The following is a 15108-nucleotide window of genomic DNA, read 5'->3' on the forward strand; positions in this document are numbered from 1 at the left end:
TTTAAGTATGTTCAGTTTCTTGTAGGTCAATCATACCTCAATAAAGCTATTTTGTTTTTTCAAGACACAGACTGGGTGAAAATATTTGCATGACATGTATCAGAGAAAAACCTTTTATTCAGAACCTACAAAGAACTTTTACCATTAAATAAGACAAGCATCCTGATTTGAAAATGGCCCAAGATTAGGACAAAGTTTACCAAAGAAGCAATGCAACTGGCCAATAAACAAACATGAAAAATATGCTCAACACCTCTAGTAGAGAAATTAAAATTATGGGAGTCCACGTTATACCCACTATAAAAGCTAGAATTAAAAAGACTGATAACATCAAGGTTTGATGATGATGTGTAATATCTGGAATCCGCATATATTGCTGTTGAAAATGTGAAACATTACAATCACTTTGAAAAACAACTGGAAAGTTTCTTTGGAAAATATGTAGATTTCAAAAAATTTTTTTAAAAAATATATTTTATTGATTTTTTTACAGAGAGGAAGAGAGAGGAATAGAGAGTTAGAAACATCGATGAGAGAGAAACATCCATCAGCTGCCTTCTGCAAAACCCCCCCCTCCCCCCCCCGCCCACTGGGGATGTCCGCAACCAAGGTACATGCCCTTGACCGGAATCGAACCTGGGACCCTTGAGTCCGAAGGCCGACGCTCTATCCACTGAGCCAAACCGGTCAGGGCTAGATTTCAAAATTTTTGTTTAATATATTTTATTGATTTTTTTACAGAGAGGAAGGGAGAAGGATAGAGAGTTAGAAACATGGATGAGAGAGAAACATCGATCAGCTGCCTCCTGCACACCCCCTACTAGGGATGTGCCCACAACCAAGGTACATGCCCTTGACCGGAATCAAACCCGGGACCCTTCAGTCCACAGGCCAACACTCTATCCACTGAGCCAAACCAGTCAGGGCTAGATTTCAAAATTTGACCATTCGCTTGTATCGCTGCCATTCATTTATGAGAGCTTCTAAAAAGAAAATGCAAGCCTGGAGCATCTCTCACCCTGCGCGCCTCGTAGGGCCAGAGCTCAGCGCCAGGGCCTGGCAAGAGGGGGCGCGGGCCTCCCAGATGTTGGGCAAAAGGGTGCACGCACTGCCCGCACTCTGAAAACGGAACCTCACCAGGCTCCGCAGGCAGTGGCCCCTCAGAAGAAGGCATTCTTTGCGCAGTCCTCGCTTCCAGGAGCAGGGAGAGGGTAGGTGGAGCAGAGCCTAGAGCTGCCCCCTATGCCTCCCCCACAACCCTGTTTGGTCAGCAGCTGGCCCCTCGTCATCCACCCCCAGATGTAGGCAAACAGAGATGTCACGAAATGAAACTAGGAATGCAAGGGGTTTGTAAGTCATGCAAATTGTCGTTTGGAGCCGTTGAAGGGTCTTAAATATGTGAGTGAAAGGCAGATTCACTGGAGCCCTGTGAAAAATGGATTTGGCCTGGAGGCAAGGAAACAGGTTTCACTTGGCCACCATATTGTATCATGAGTATAAGCAGTCGCCAGCTAGCCTGTAAATTGGACGGGGGCGCTGATTTGATGTCATCCTCTCATATCTATGAGGTTATACAGTAAACCATTGCTGAATGGGCACTGGGATTTGGGCTTCAGTCAGGGATGAGAGTTAAAATTAGAGCGAATATTGAGACCTTTCATTAAATGAAAATTTGTCTTATTAAACACTTCTAAATTGTGCCAGAAAGGTTTTAATGTGAATTTAATGGTGGTCCAACAAAACTCTTAAATCATATTTTCTGAGCCATCAAAATTATTTATTTTACTTCAGATTCCACGAAATATAGTTGCTTAGAAAATCACACATAACGCTGAAATAGTTTTTAAGCCAGAATACCTTATATTTTGATCACAATGAAATTATTTCCTACAGCTGGACATATGAGTACTATACAATTTCTGGGAGGTACTACTAGCATTATTATTAGGCTCTGAATCCTAGGGTCTTACTCATCTGCAACTTTGATTTGATTGTGCTAAGTTCATTCAGAGGCTAATTAGAACTTCATATGCCAAGATGCAAGAGTTAAAGAACATTTCCAGACTGTTTACAGTTCTGTAGTTTATAAGCAACTTTGCAGGCCTTCTGTTTCATCATAGATTTTAATTTTTAATTTACAGTGAAGCTTTTAACTTTTTAAAAATTGATTTTAGAGAGCCCTGACTTGTAATTAGAGTGTTGACCTGCCTACCGAAGGGTCGCAGGCTTGATTCCAGGTCAAGGGCACTTACCTGGGTTGCAGGTTGGGTCTCCCCCGTCCCCCACTCCCTGCAGGAGGCAACCAGTGGATGTGTCTCTTTCATATCCATGCTTCTCTCTCTCTCCCCCCTCCTCCCTCCCTTCCACCAATGGAAAAAATATCCTTGGGTGAGGATTAACAAGAACACCAACAAAATTGATTTTAGAGAGGAAGGGAGAGAGAGAGAGAAACATCCGTTTGTTGTTCCACTTATTTATGCATTCATTGGTTGATTCTTGTATGTGCCTCGACAAGATCGAACCTGCAACCTTGGCCTATCAGGAGAACGCTCTGACCAACTGAGCTACCCACCAGGGCTCACCATAGCTTTTAAACTGCTGCACAAACATCAGATGTGGTTACTGTTTAACTTTACACTTTTTCTCAATACAAGGTCGGCTTCCTCTGTGTACATACTCAAGTGATTCCCATTATGCCATGCCCCGTGCATCTTCTGGAAGTTACCTGGTCTAGCCCACGGACATCTCAGATCTGGGACATGACAAACCTGGTTGTGGAAGCACTTGGAAATCCTTGACCACCCCCACTAAATGGAGGACACCTGTTTCAGGAGGGGGGTGGGGTGGGGTTATGAAATATGAAGTGAAACCAGGAAACCGGAGTTGTGACCACGGTTCCAGGGCTCCAAACCCATCTTGGAATTAGGAGACCTCCAGGTCCTAATCCCATCACCCGCGGCTCTACACCTCCTGGATCTAGGTCTCTAGGACCCCGAGCTTGAGGTCCCAAACCCCATGCCCCCGTGCCACACATTCTCTTCTCCCAGCTGCGAAGCCCCCTCACCCCCACCCCGACATTTCTGAAAACGGTCGTCTCCAGTTGGCAGGAATCCGTGCTTTGTTGCAAAGGCAGGATGACGTGACCACAGCCTACATTTTCGAGCAGCATCAGGTCCGCGACGATCCTCCCGTGAAAGGGCCGTCGGGAGACCTCCGGATTCTCTTCCTGCTTTCTCACCTCCTGTTTCAGAGGTACCATCTCGCCTTCCCACCCTCAGCTCTCTAATCATTCTTGAAGCCTTCGATGCCCTCTTCCTTTTCAGTTTTTCCACTTACAAATTCCCATAGTGGAAGGTATAGCAGAGAACAGGATACAAAGAAGTTTCTTAAAACACCGCCTTTTACCGGTTCTCAAGGCGTCCCCTTTAAGGAACCAGGCCCACCTCTTTCCCATTCATCTAATGGCTTTCCTTCCTGCCCATCACTCTACCTTTAAGAATATTTCCTGTTCCTTCAACCCAACTTGCACACCTCCGCCCCACGGCCCTCCTCATTGGGCCGCCTGAGGCCCGTTCGCTCTCCGATTTTCCCTTCACCTCCTCCCGCCCTCTAGCCTAGCGCAACGGGATCCCCGGCCGTGATTGGCTATCACGGCAGCCTCCCTGGGGCCGGATTGGTAGGCTGAGGGGCAGGGGCGGGAGTGCGGCTCACCCAGGGTAGGCTGTTTGCTTGCCGAGCGGCCGCCGCGGAGGGGCGGGGAGGGGTGGGGGGAGGGGGGCTGGGAAAGTTGAGGCCGCGCTGCCGCCGGGTCGCCTGCCTAGAGGGCTCCGGCTCGCAGCGGCGGCGGCGGCCGCAGGAAGAGGCGGCGGGGCGGGGGGAGAGGAGGGCCTGGGCCCGCGCTCCCCCAGCCCCAGAGGAGCCGGCGGCGGCCGCGGAGGGAGAGGTTCGCCGGGGCGGTCGGACAGCCCTGCTTACCCGCCTGGGATCATGACCCGGGCGGGGGTCGCCGCTGCCGCCGCCGCGGCCGAGACCGCGCAGCCCGCGGGTGAGTGACTGCGGAGGGGGCTGCTGACAGCGGAGCGGGGGGCGGGGGCCGCGGCTGCGAGGGCGGCTCCGGGGGGCGGCTCCGGGCTCCGCTCCACCCACCCCTCCCTGCTCCCGGAGGCGAGGGCTGCGCAAAGTGTGCCTCTTTCGTGGGCATCCTGCTTGCGGAGGCTGTGGGGTGCGAGCGCGGGTGCTACGTGCACCCCTCTTCTGCCCGACCTCCGGGCGCCCCCTGGTGCCAGGCCCGCGGGGGGCTCTCGGTGCTCCCCGGCCCCAGAGGCGCGCGGGGCGAGAGGCTCCTCGCTGCCCTGGCGCATAAAGAGCTGGGCACCCAGGGTCACCCGGGCGGCCTCTGCCCGCCCCCGACACCTTTTCCTGTCTCGTTCACCCCCTCTGCTCTCCTCGCCCTCCGAATTTCCTTGGGAACTGCTGGTCCGACTCACGTGACCTGCTTTTTGACTCTCACCCCTGTGTCGCAGAGTTAGGCTTGCGTTTTCTTTTTAGAAGCTATTCTTTTCCTCTCCGAGTACGAGCGGTAGAAGCTAATGACCAACTCTGGGAATCTTGCTCCATGTTCCCGGGGAAATATTTCTGGACTCTTGTTCATGTTTAACATTGTGATTGTTGGGTTCGCCCATACTCACTGCCCCCTTTCCACCTTCCCCACTTACCCCCTACGGTTTCAGTGGGGGGTATAGTCCTTTGCATTTATTAACTTTATCTGGAAATAAGAGACTGCATAAACCCATGTGTGCAAATCTCAGCTACAGGCTTCCAACTTATGTTCTCATACCATTTTTTTTTTTTTTACCAGTTGTGGCTAACTTAAGTTTGCATAAAGAAGACAGTCGCTTACCTACGAACAAAGTATTCTTGAATAAACCCTTCAGTGAGTAACGTGGAACCTGAAGGATATTCATATCTATGCTTTTTCTTAAAAAAGCAAACAAGCAAAAGCACAGACCTGCTTTTTGAGGGATCAACAGGCTGTCCTACTCTCCAATCACCTTAATGACTTTTCCCTCCCACACAAGGACACTTGTTCAGTGTAGTACAGAGTTGCTGTATGGGGTACATTTGTTGTTTCCCTTTATTTGTGAAGTGCTCTGAAAGTATCTGTTGCAAAATACTTTGTAGTTATTGCACTGCTGAAACCAGGAACACAGGAATGAATACTTAACATCCCATTTTGCTTTAGTCTAAGCAGTGTGACTTTTGTATACATAGGTATTACATGCTCCCTGAATTTAAAAGAGAAATTTTATGAAATCCAGACATGGATGCAGCATAGAACATTCTTTAATATAAAAGCACTTCATTGCAGGGATCTAAGGGCAGTTTAGGATTGAAATAATTATTTTCTAAATTAGTTGTCGATGGGCCATCATGGAAATAAAATTCAAAAGATGCAGATTGTGCAGTCAGTGAAACAGTCATGTAAGAGAAATTTATAGGCTATTTTCCTATTTTCAGATCTTAGCATTGTCAACAAGGGAAAAGAAACACTAAAACAGAATGTTTCTCAGGTTAGAAGATAAGCTTCACCAGATAATCAACTCAAAATTGTTGCTTATAAACAGGGACTGAGATCAAGCGTGGGTCTTAACCATATCTGTCATGCTTTACCTTTCTTTTCTCTAGCCCTGTGGTTCTGAACCCAGACTGTTCTTTAGAATCACCTTGTGTACTTTTACATTTTAATGCTCAGGTCATGCTGCCCCCCCCCCCCCCCCTCACCCCGCCCGAGATTCTCTTACTTTTTATATGGGGTAGTCTCACCCATAGGTATATTTTTAGAACTCCCTAGGTGTTTCTATTCATCAGTCAGGGTTGAGAACTACTATAAGTCTAGAATAGTAATTTTCAACCTTTTTCACCTTGTGGCACACATAAGCTACGAAAATTCCACAGCGCACCAAAAAATAAATTTTTTGCTGATCTGACAAAAAAAAAATCTAGGTATAATTTTGATTCATTCACACCAGATGGCTATTGTGTTGGCTGTTGTCATTCGTAAAATTTTTATTTTGTTTTTTTCCATCACCATGTTGTCATTTTTAAAAAATAAATATATTTTTATTGATTTCAGAGAGGAAAGGAGAGGGAGAGAGAGAAACATCAATGATGAGAGAGAACCATTGACCAGCTGTCTCCTGCACGCCCCACATTGGGATAGAGCCCAGAACCTGGGCATGTGCCCTGATTGGGAATTGAACCGTTACCTCTTGGCTCATAGGTCAGCGCTCAGCCACTGAGCCAAGCCAGCTGGGCCATGTTGTCATTTTTTTATTTGACAATCTGAGGGAAAAGAGGTCAGTGTCCCTGACTAAATAGTCAGGTATTGCATGCTTTAAAAATTTTTGCGGCACACCAGTGTGCCTCTTGCAGCACACCAGTTGAAAATCACTGGTCTAGAACAGTGTTCAATCTGCTAGGCTTGTGTTCCAGACTCTTCTAAATTAGGCCTTCACTCATGTGTCTAACTTTTCCCCACTGCTTCCCAACAGGAATCTTGACCTCTTTGTGGTCCCACAGATAGGCAGGTAAAACCCCTGCTTTTGTTAATAACATTGGTCTTTCTCAGCATACCACCATCGTCTCAGGTTTGATCCCATCCCAGATGAGAAGTTCTGTCTTGGTAGCTTCCTCACACTTTAACTCCCATGGAATCATATATGGATGTCAGTTTCTTCCATATCTTTTCCTGACTTCTTCAGTAGGTTGACTGTTTTCTCAGTGGCCCCGTAACAGCTTGTACGTATTTCTGTGTTAACACTAATCACATTGCCTGAAGTATGTGTTGATCCACCTCCTTCACTAGACCACTAGTGAAGCAGCTCCAGGGAGGTACGATTCACATGGTATTCTTAAATACGGTTGCAGTATGGCAGAGCCAGAACATAGGACTGTGTTCTCTTCACCCTCGTGTTCCTGGGCCCTAACAGCACTTTTCATTAGTAGGCACTTAAATGGTTGTTGGCTGAGTAAACAACTGTTGTGCTATATATTGTGCAAAGATAACCATAGACATCTTTAAGGTAGATTGATTTGGCTTTAATTAATTTTGCTGTTAAGTATTCTTATCTTTTACTCCTGTTATGGATTTGTTAGGGGTTAGTGGAATTTAAGTAATTATGGTTGTGATAGACCCCTTTAGCATGTAATCTTCTTTGCAATATGCACAGGGATATAGACCTTGAGTTTCTTACTCTGAGCTCTAGAGGTTGACCCTTGTTATCCTTAAAATATTTGTGGAATTCTTACTAAGAAAGAAACTGTTAACTGTCCAATTGGATAATTTTTCTTTTTCTCATTAAATTCTCCATATGGGTACAATTGCACTACTTCAGAAGGCCAGATCTTTTAATTAGATCGGTAGAGCATGATAAGTTGCTTCCATTAAATGTGCTAATACTGTGTTTTTAATTCAGTTCATCAAGTATTTATCGAGTGCTTACCATGTGCCCAACACTCTTAGGTACTGAAGAGAATACAGAACTAGTAAATGGTGTGAACTCAGCTCTTAAGAAGTTTTTAAACTTATTAGGAGAATTGGGAAACATCATATCAAATAATTAAGGAACTGAACATAGTACTTATTAGATGCTAATTTAAACATAAGTACCCCAAATCTATTATGCAATGGTCAATACCATAGGAAATTAAGAGAGACCAGATACTCTTTCAATAGGCACTTATTACTCCCATACTGAGTAATTGTCGAGAATACAAATATGAAAGTTGTAGTTTCTACCATTTAGAAGCTTTTAGCCTTGCGGGAAAAACCAATGAGCATCTAGAGTGTATTTCATGTTAAGATATTATAAAGTAGTAAGTCAGGATATTTGGGACCACCCTCCAGAGATCAGAGAAAGTTTCAAAGAGGATAATTAGGAGTTCCCAGTTGGAAAGTTGATATGAGCATTCCAGACAAAATAACAGATACAAAGGAATGGAAATGAAAGAGGGAATTTCTTGATTAAAGAACTGCAAGTAGGTTGATATTAGTAGAAAGTGGTATGTTAAAGAGCTTGGATTCTAGAACCAGACAGACACAGGTGTTTTGCAAACTTGTATTCCTGAGAGGTCTGAGCTTTTGCAGATCTTGCCTGTGTGAGGTAGCAGTAGTCTACTTCCCTGCTAGTGTTAGTTCAAAGAGATGCCCCAGGATCCACACAATTCCCATCTATTCTCCTTGTAACTCCCTTTTGTCCGTTGCCTTATTGCATGAGGAGACCCTGATAGCCATACCTCCCAATTAATGAATCCATTATCAGGTCTCCTAGCAAAAGCATTCTCCCCTTAGCTATGATAATTTCCTAAACAACAGAAGCTGCAGCCAAGGGGACAGAGAGAAGAAATTTGTAGTGTAACCATGAGCGGTACCACTTCTATCTCTGCTTGCAGGACCACTTTCTCTTTGGTTATAAGCAACAGAAATTGCCTTTGGCTAAGTTAAGCAGAAAAGGGGATTTATGGATAGATACTGGGTAAGCTCACAGAATTGAAGAAAGATGGACTAATGAGGCCTTGGGAAGGCCAGGGCACAGCGGCTTCTAGGATCACATGTGTCTCTGAGGCTAACTCAGTCTCAGCCAGTTTTCCTTCTTGGACAGATTCTGATTGGTCAGCCCCTTGCCCACCCCAGAGGTGAGCCCATGTTTTATGGTCCCATCAGACCTCAGGAATGAGGAAGAGAAGCTCTCCAAAGAACAAGTGAGGAGTTGCCAGAAGGCCAAACATAAGGTATTTCCTATAAAGTTCATTGAAGTTGGCAGTGTGGAGATCTTTTGGTGAGTTTGATATAAGCAGTTTTAGGAATAAAAGCCAGGTATCAGCAAGATGAAGAGTGAATGGGAAGTGAGGAAGAAAAGACAGTGAAGGAACCTGATGGTTGGGTGGGAGAAAGGGAACATCTAAAAGCTGTGGAAAGATGAGAAAAAAAACATTTTTGCCTTTCTAATGGGAAAAAAAAAAGGATATGTTTGATGAAAAAGCACTAGTAGGAAAGGAGAGATTAATAATATATGAGAGAAAAGGTATATTTTGTAACAAGATTACTGAGAAATCGGAGAGCTAGAGTCCAGAACAAAGGTAGAGGGTATAGTGTTAGCTAGAAATATTAAGGACAGTTTTATAGAGGAAGATAGACTTGCACTGGGCTTTAAGAAGTCAATAGGATTTAGATAAGCAGAACGAAGTGGAAAGTCATTTCAGTGAAAAAGTAGCATAGATTTAGCTAAAAATGCACTAGCTGATAAGGAGCACAGGGAAGAACCTATCTGAATTGGAGAGGAGGGAAGAGTAGATGCCGTGATTAGTTCTCTTACCCTGCTCCTTCCTGGGTTGTACCAGGTGTAAGTGGATGAGTGAGACTGGTCAGTGAAGAAGGGAGTGTTAGGTAAGCCATGGAAGGTCGGACCCAAGAGTGGGTTTGATGCAGTAGATGCTGGGAAACACAGTATTGTAGAGTTTGGACCAGGAGGGGTACATGCTGGAATACAGTGAGTTGGCTAGATTACTAAGACATTGAGTTATAAAACCATTGAAGAATACTAGTGGGAAAAAGACTGGGAGCAAAAGAGTATTAAGAGCCAGGTATATGTAAAACAGGGCCTCGTCTAAGGTGGTAGTAACAAGCAGGAGAAAAAGATTGTGAAAATAATTGATAGGATTTGGTGATAAGATTTGAAGATTATTTTGGAGTTTAGAGCCAGATTAAAATTTTGATGTCATTGATAAAATGGAGAAATTTTAAGTAGGTCTCTTAGGAGGCAAAGCAGATTAATATGTTGCAAACAGACTTGTTAACTGGCTTTGAAATGAAATGTTCTGAAGAAGGCTTTTCCTAACCAAAGATTTGGAGCATGATCAGTGTTGAAAGGTAGCTTTATTATAAAAACATAATGACTTTTACACAGAAACAATTTGAAACTTTGTAGGGGGAAAGCAAGCAGAAAACAACCATTGAGCTTTGGAAGTCCAAGTAAGAGAAAGACAAGGATTCATATTAGAGAAAGATGATGCCTAATTGGAAAAGAGGAGAGAGAATTTCCAGGAAAAGGAGAGTTCAGCAGCCCAAATCTTGCAGAGAGGAGAAGGAAGACAAAGAAAGGCCTTTTGATTTGGTGGAAAATAGTCCCTGACCTCTAAGAAAGCAGTTTCGGTTGGCAGAACAGCCAGAAGGCATAATGCCATGGGTTTAAGAAGGACTGGCCAATGAAAGAAAGGTGAGAAATTTCACAGGAATACTAGGAGAGAAATGGAATGACAGAAAGAAAAGGCAGTAAATTCTTGTTTGATATGAGGAAACCTTTTGTATTTTGGAAGCAAAAGAGGATTAAGGAGGAAATAAAGTGCTAAAGAGGAAAGAATCAGGTGTAGAGTCCCTCTCCGCAGATGGTGGAGTTGGCTTTAGGATGGTCTGGTGGGCTGAAAGGATAGATGTATAGACAGAGGTCTAATATGATAAATGTATGATCTGGTTAAGGAACTTGTAGCAGATGACCTCTAACTTCCCAGTGAATTAGTGGAGGGTAGGAGGGGGCGGAATGGAAAAAGACAACTAATGTTTACAGAGCTCTTGCTATGTACCAGACACTTTGCTTGACCTATTAAATGTGTTATCATGTAAACTCACAACAGTCCTCTGAGGGGTTGGCGATAATCTCCAAATTTTAAATGTGAAGATCTAAGACTTCAAGGAATACTTATTTAAAAACCAAATAGCTAGTAAATGTCAGCTTTGAGATTTGATCCTAGGTCTGATATCAAAGGCTGTTCCCATTCCACTCATTAATCTGAAGAAAAGAATATGTAGGGACTTAGAGGATCTATTAGTGATTACAGCGGCTGTGCCTCAAAATCACTTTAGGAGCTTTAACAATTTCTTGCACCCTACCCAGTCATTCATTTCTTCATCAGCATCCCCATTGTTTACCTCCTACAGTAGTCAGGGTACTCCAGAGAAACACGACCAATACGACATACATCACAAGATGGGCCTGGAGCATCTTACAGGGCCCAAAAGTAAGAAAGTACTAAAATGCAGGGGTAGGGGGGAGGAGCGGGGCAGTGTTAAAAGGACAAGGACCCAACCTGAAAGAGTGCCCAGTGGCCAAAGCTTGAACAATTTGAATAATAAAATAACGATAACATTAAATTTTGAACCAAAGGATAAAATATACTTAGGTGTATCGGCTAATAATGCAGATTTTGTAATCAAAGAAAACACGATAATTTCAAGAGAAACATCAAAAGTGCTTTATTCAAAGTGATGTCCATTGATAACTACACATTTCCCTGATCTTTCAGGTAATTTGTGGATACCGTCCCAATAGAACTTTCTTGTTTTGAGGCAAACCATTCAGAGACCCAATTTTCCACTTCCTCGTATGTTTTGAAGTGCTGCTTAGAAAGTGCGTGTGCCATCGATCGGAACAAGTGGTAATCTGAAGGAGCAAGGTCTGGTGAATACAGCGGGTGGGTTAATACTTCCCAGGCAAGATCTTTTAATGTGTCTTTAACTGGTTTTGAAGTGTGTGATGGTGCGTTATCATGAAGCAGAATTACTTTGCTGTGTCTTCTGGCCCATTCTGGTCGTTTTATGATCAAATCGTGATTCAAATTGATTATTTGCTTTTGGTAGCGATCAGTATTAACAGTTTCATCTGGTTTTAGAAGCTCATGATACATCACACCCTCCTGATCCCACCAAACGCAGAGCATTGTCTTCTTTCCGAAGCGATTTGGCCTTGTATTCGATGTTGATGGTTGACCTGGATCAACCCATCATTTTGGGATTCTCAAAATAAATCCACTTTTCATCGCCAGTCACAATTCCATGCAAAAAAGACTTTCTTTCGTGCCGTTGAAGCAACATTTTACTGATGACTTTTCAGTTTTCCATTTGTCTTTCATTCAGTTGATGTGGCACCCATTTTTCTTCCTTTAAAATCTTTCCCGTTGCTTGTAAAAGATGGGAAATTGTTTGCTGAGCAACGTTTAACTTTTCTGCAGGTTGTTTTTTGAGTTTGACACGCATCTTCATCCAATAATACTTGTAATTGTTGGTCTTTAAACTTTCTCGATTGACCTGGACGTTCTTTGTCTTTCACATAGAAATCATCACTTTTAAAGCGTTTAAACCAGTGTTCACAAGTATCTTAAGATGAAGAATGTTTACCATAAGCTTCCCAAAGTATATGATAACTTTCAGCAGCACTTTTCTTCAAAATAATGAATGAAAACTTCCCGCAAATGCTCTTTTTTTTTGGCATGAAATAGGATTCGACATTTTTAAGCATAAAAATATCTATGATGTTAACACCTTCAGCAAATTTGATATATGAACTTTTGAAGCTTGTTGTCAATACAACAAAATAGCATACATATCAAATCACATATATATCAACATATGTGTAACTCCACCTATTGAAAAAATCCGCATTATTAACTGGTACACCTAGTAATGTGATATGTCAATTATATCTCAAAAATAATTTTTATATAGAACAGGTTACTTGTATGGTTTAAATATAAAAATTTAAAATGTATTCAGAAAATTATGCTTTTGACTTATTTCTTATTCTTGAGATATAGTTAGACTCAACTTCATAGTAGAAACTCTAGTAGCAGGATTTCATTAATTCATATTCTTGTATATGTCATAGTATTTCATGGTTGCATTATTAACCTCCTTGACATTGCGCCAAACATAATGGTGACGTATTGACAGGATGGAGCCAACAGACATTGTTAAGGGATGTAAGATTTCTTTAATGGCAAAAGAGAGTAGAACTGATAGCAGTTACACAAAATAGAACTGACAACAGCATGCTATTAAACAGCTCCTCAAGTCCCCACCAAGGTGGAAAGCGGCTGCTGAAACCACATACATAGAGGAAGGATTCCTTTGGGTGTTAAAAGCACCCTGTGCTATGCCTGCACTATAATACCGGTATGTCAAGATTTTAATGAGTTGAACCGGGTAGACCATGTAATAGGATATTCTAGGTAGAGGATTATAGACTTAAAATGCTAGAGAAGATAAATGCAAACAGTAGCTGCTATATCAAAATACAGAGAACAAAGATGCCTACAGCAGTAAATAAGATGATCAGTGATCAAAAATTTGTGTGTGTGTGTGTGTGTGTGTGTGTGTGTGTATAATACTACATAGTATTAAACATAAATGCTGTAATCACAGTTTTGAATATTTAATGACATGGACAAATGCTCACCTTTAGTAAAAAGCAGAATACAATGTTACTTGTGGTCTAACATTTGTAAAAAATCAGGTGTCTGTAGAAAAAACCCCACAAGGAAATCTATAAAAATGTTAACGTTGATTCTTTTTTTTCCCTCTATTATTTATATTTATTTATTTATTTTATTTCTTTATTGATTAAGGTATTACATATGTGTCCTTATTCCCCCATTACCCCCCACCTCCCATTCATGCCCCCACCCCCCTGTTGTCTGTGTCCATTGATTAGGCTTATATGCGTGCATATAAGTCCTTTGGTTGATCTTCCTCCCTTACCCCCACTGTCCCCTCCATTCCCTGAGGTTTGACGTTCTGATTGATGTTTCTCTGTCTCTGGATCTATTTTTGTTCATCAGTTTATGTTGTTCATTATATTCCATAAATGAATGAGATCATGTGGTATTTATCTTTCTCTGCCTGGCTTATTTCACTTAGCATAATGCTCTCCATCTCCATCCATGTTGTTGCAAATGGTAAGAACTCCTTCTTTACTGCAGCGTAGTATTCCATTGTGTAGATGTACCACAGTTTTTTAATCCGCTCATCTGCTGGTGGACACTTAGACTGTTTCCAAATCTTTTTTTTTTAATATATTTTATTGTTTTTTACAGAGAGGAAGGGAGAGGGACAGAGAGCTAGAAACATTGAGAGAGAAACATCGACCAGCTGCCTCTTGCACACCCCCCACTGGGGATGTTCCTGCAACCAATGTACATGCCCTGACCGGAATCGAACCTGGACCCTTCAGTCCGCCGGCCGACGCTCTATCCACTGAGCCAAACCGGTCTCGGCTGTTTCCAAATCTTAGCTATGGTGAATTGTACTGCTACGAACATAGGGGTGCATATATCCTTTCTGATTGGTGTTTCTAGTTTCTTGGGATATAATCCTAGAAGTGGGATTACTGGGTCAAATGGGAGTTCCATTTTTAGTTTTTTGAGGAAACTCCATACTGTTCTCCACAGTGGCTGCACCAGTCTGCATTCCCACCAGCAGTGCTCGAGGGTTCCTTTTTCTCCACATCCTCGCCAGCACTTGTCATTTGTTGACTTGTTGATAATAGCCATTCTGACAGGTGTGAGATGATACCGCATTGTTGTTTTGATTTGCATCTCTCTGATGATTAGTGACTTTGAGCAGGTTTTCATATGTCTTTTGGCCTTCCTTCTGTCTTCTTTCGAAAAGTGTCTGTTTAGATCAGTTGCCCATTTTTTGATTGGGTTGTTTATCTTCTTTTTGTTAAGCTGCATGAGTTCCCTGTAAATGTTGGAGATTAAACTCTTATCGTTGATATCATTGGCAAATATGTTCTCCCATGCAGTGGGCTTTTTTGTTGTTTTATTGATGGTTTCTTTTGCTGTGCAAAAGCTTTTTTTTTTGATGTAGTCCCATTTGTTTATTTTCTCTTTAGTTTCCATTGCCCTAGGAGCAGTATCAGTGAAGAAATTGCTTTGGCATATGTCAGAGATTTTTCTGCCTATGGATTCCTCTAGTATTTTTATGGTTTCCCGTCGTATGTTTAAGTCCTTGATCCATTTTGAGTTTATTTTTGTGTATGGTGTAAGTTGGTGGTCTAGTTTCATTTTTTTGCATGTATCTGTCCAATTTTCCCAACACCATTTGTTGAAGAGACTGTCTTGACTCCATTGTATGTTCATGCCTCCTTTGTCAAATATTAATTGAGCATAGTGATTTGGGTCGATTTCTGGGTTCTCTATTCTATTCCATTGATCTATATGTCTGTTCTTGTGCCAATATCAGGCAGTTTTGATAACAGTGGCTTTGTAATACAGCTT

At 42.6% G+C, this 15108-nt stretch overlaps 1 protein-coding gene across 2 annotated transcripts in view; it reads left to right on the plus strand.

The window, feature by feature from the left end:
* The first annotated feature begins 3786 nt into the window (after positions 1 to 3786).
* USF3 (upstream transcription factor family member 3) overlaps positions 3787 to 15108 on the plus strand; it is a 53853-nt gene continuing 42531 nt past the window's right edge. The window contains exon 1 of one of the 2 annotated variants that reach the window (XM_008146605.3): positions 3787 to 4045. The gene's annotated coding sequence lies outside the window, so the exon portion shown is untranslated. The remainder of the gene's footprint in view (positions 4046 to 15108) is intronic. The other variant, XM_054713963.1, reaches the window with a different exon arrangement.

This window comes from Eptesicus fuscus, chromosome 3, assembly GCF_027574615.1.
Source record: "Eptesicus fuscus isolate TK198812 chromosome 3, DD_ASM_mEF_20220401, whole genome shotgun sequence".
In the NCBI taxonomy this organism is placed as follows: Eukaryota; Metazoa; Chordata; class Mammalia; order Chiroptera; family Vespertilionidae; genus Eptesicus; species Eptesicus fuscus.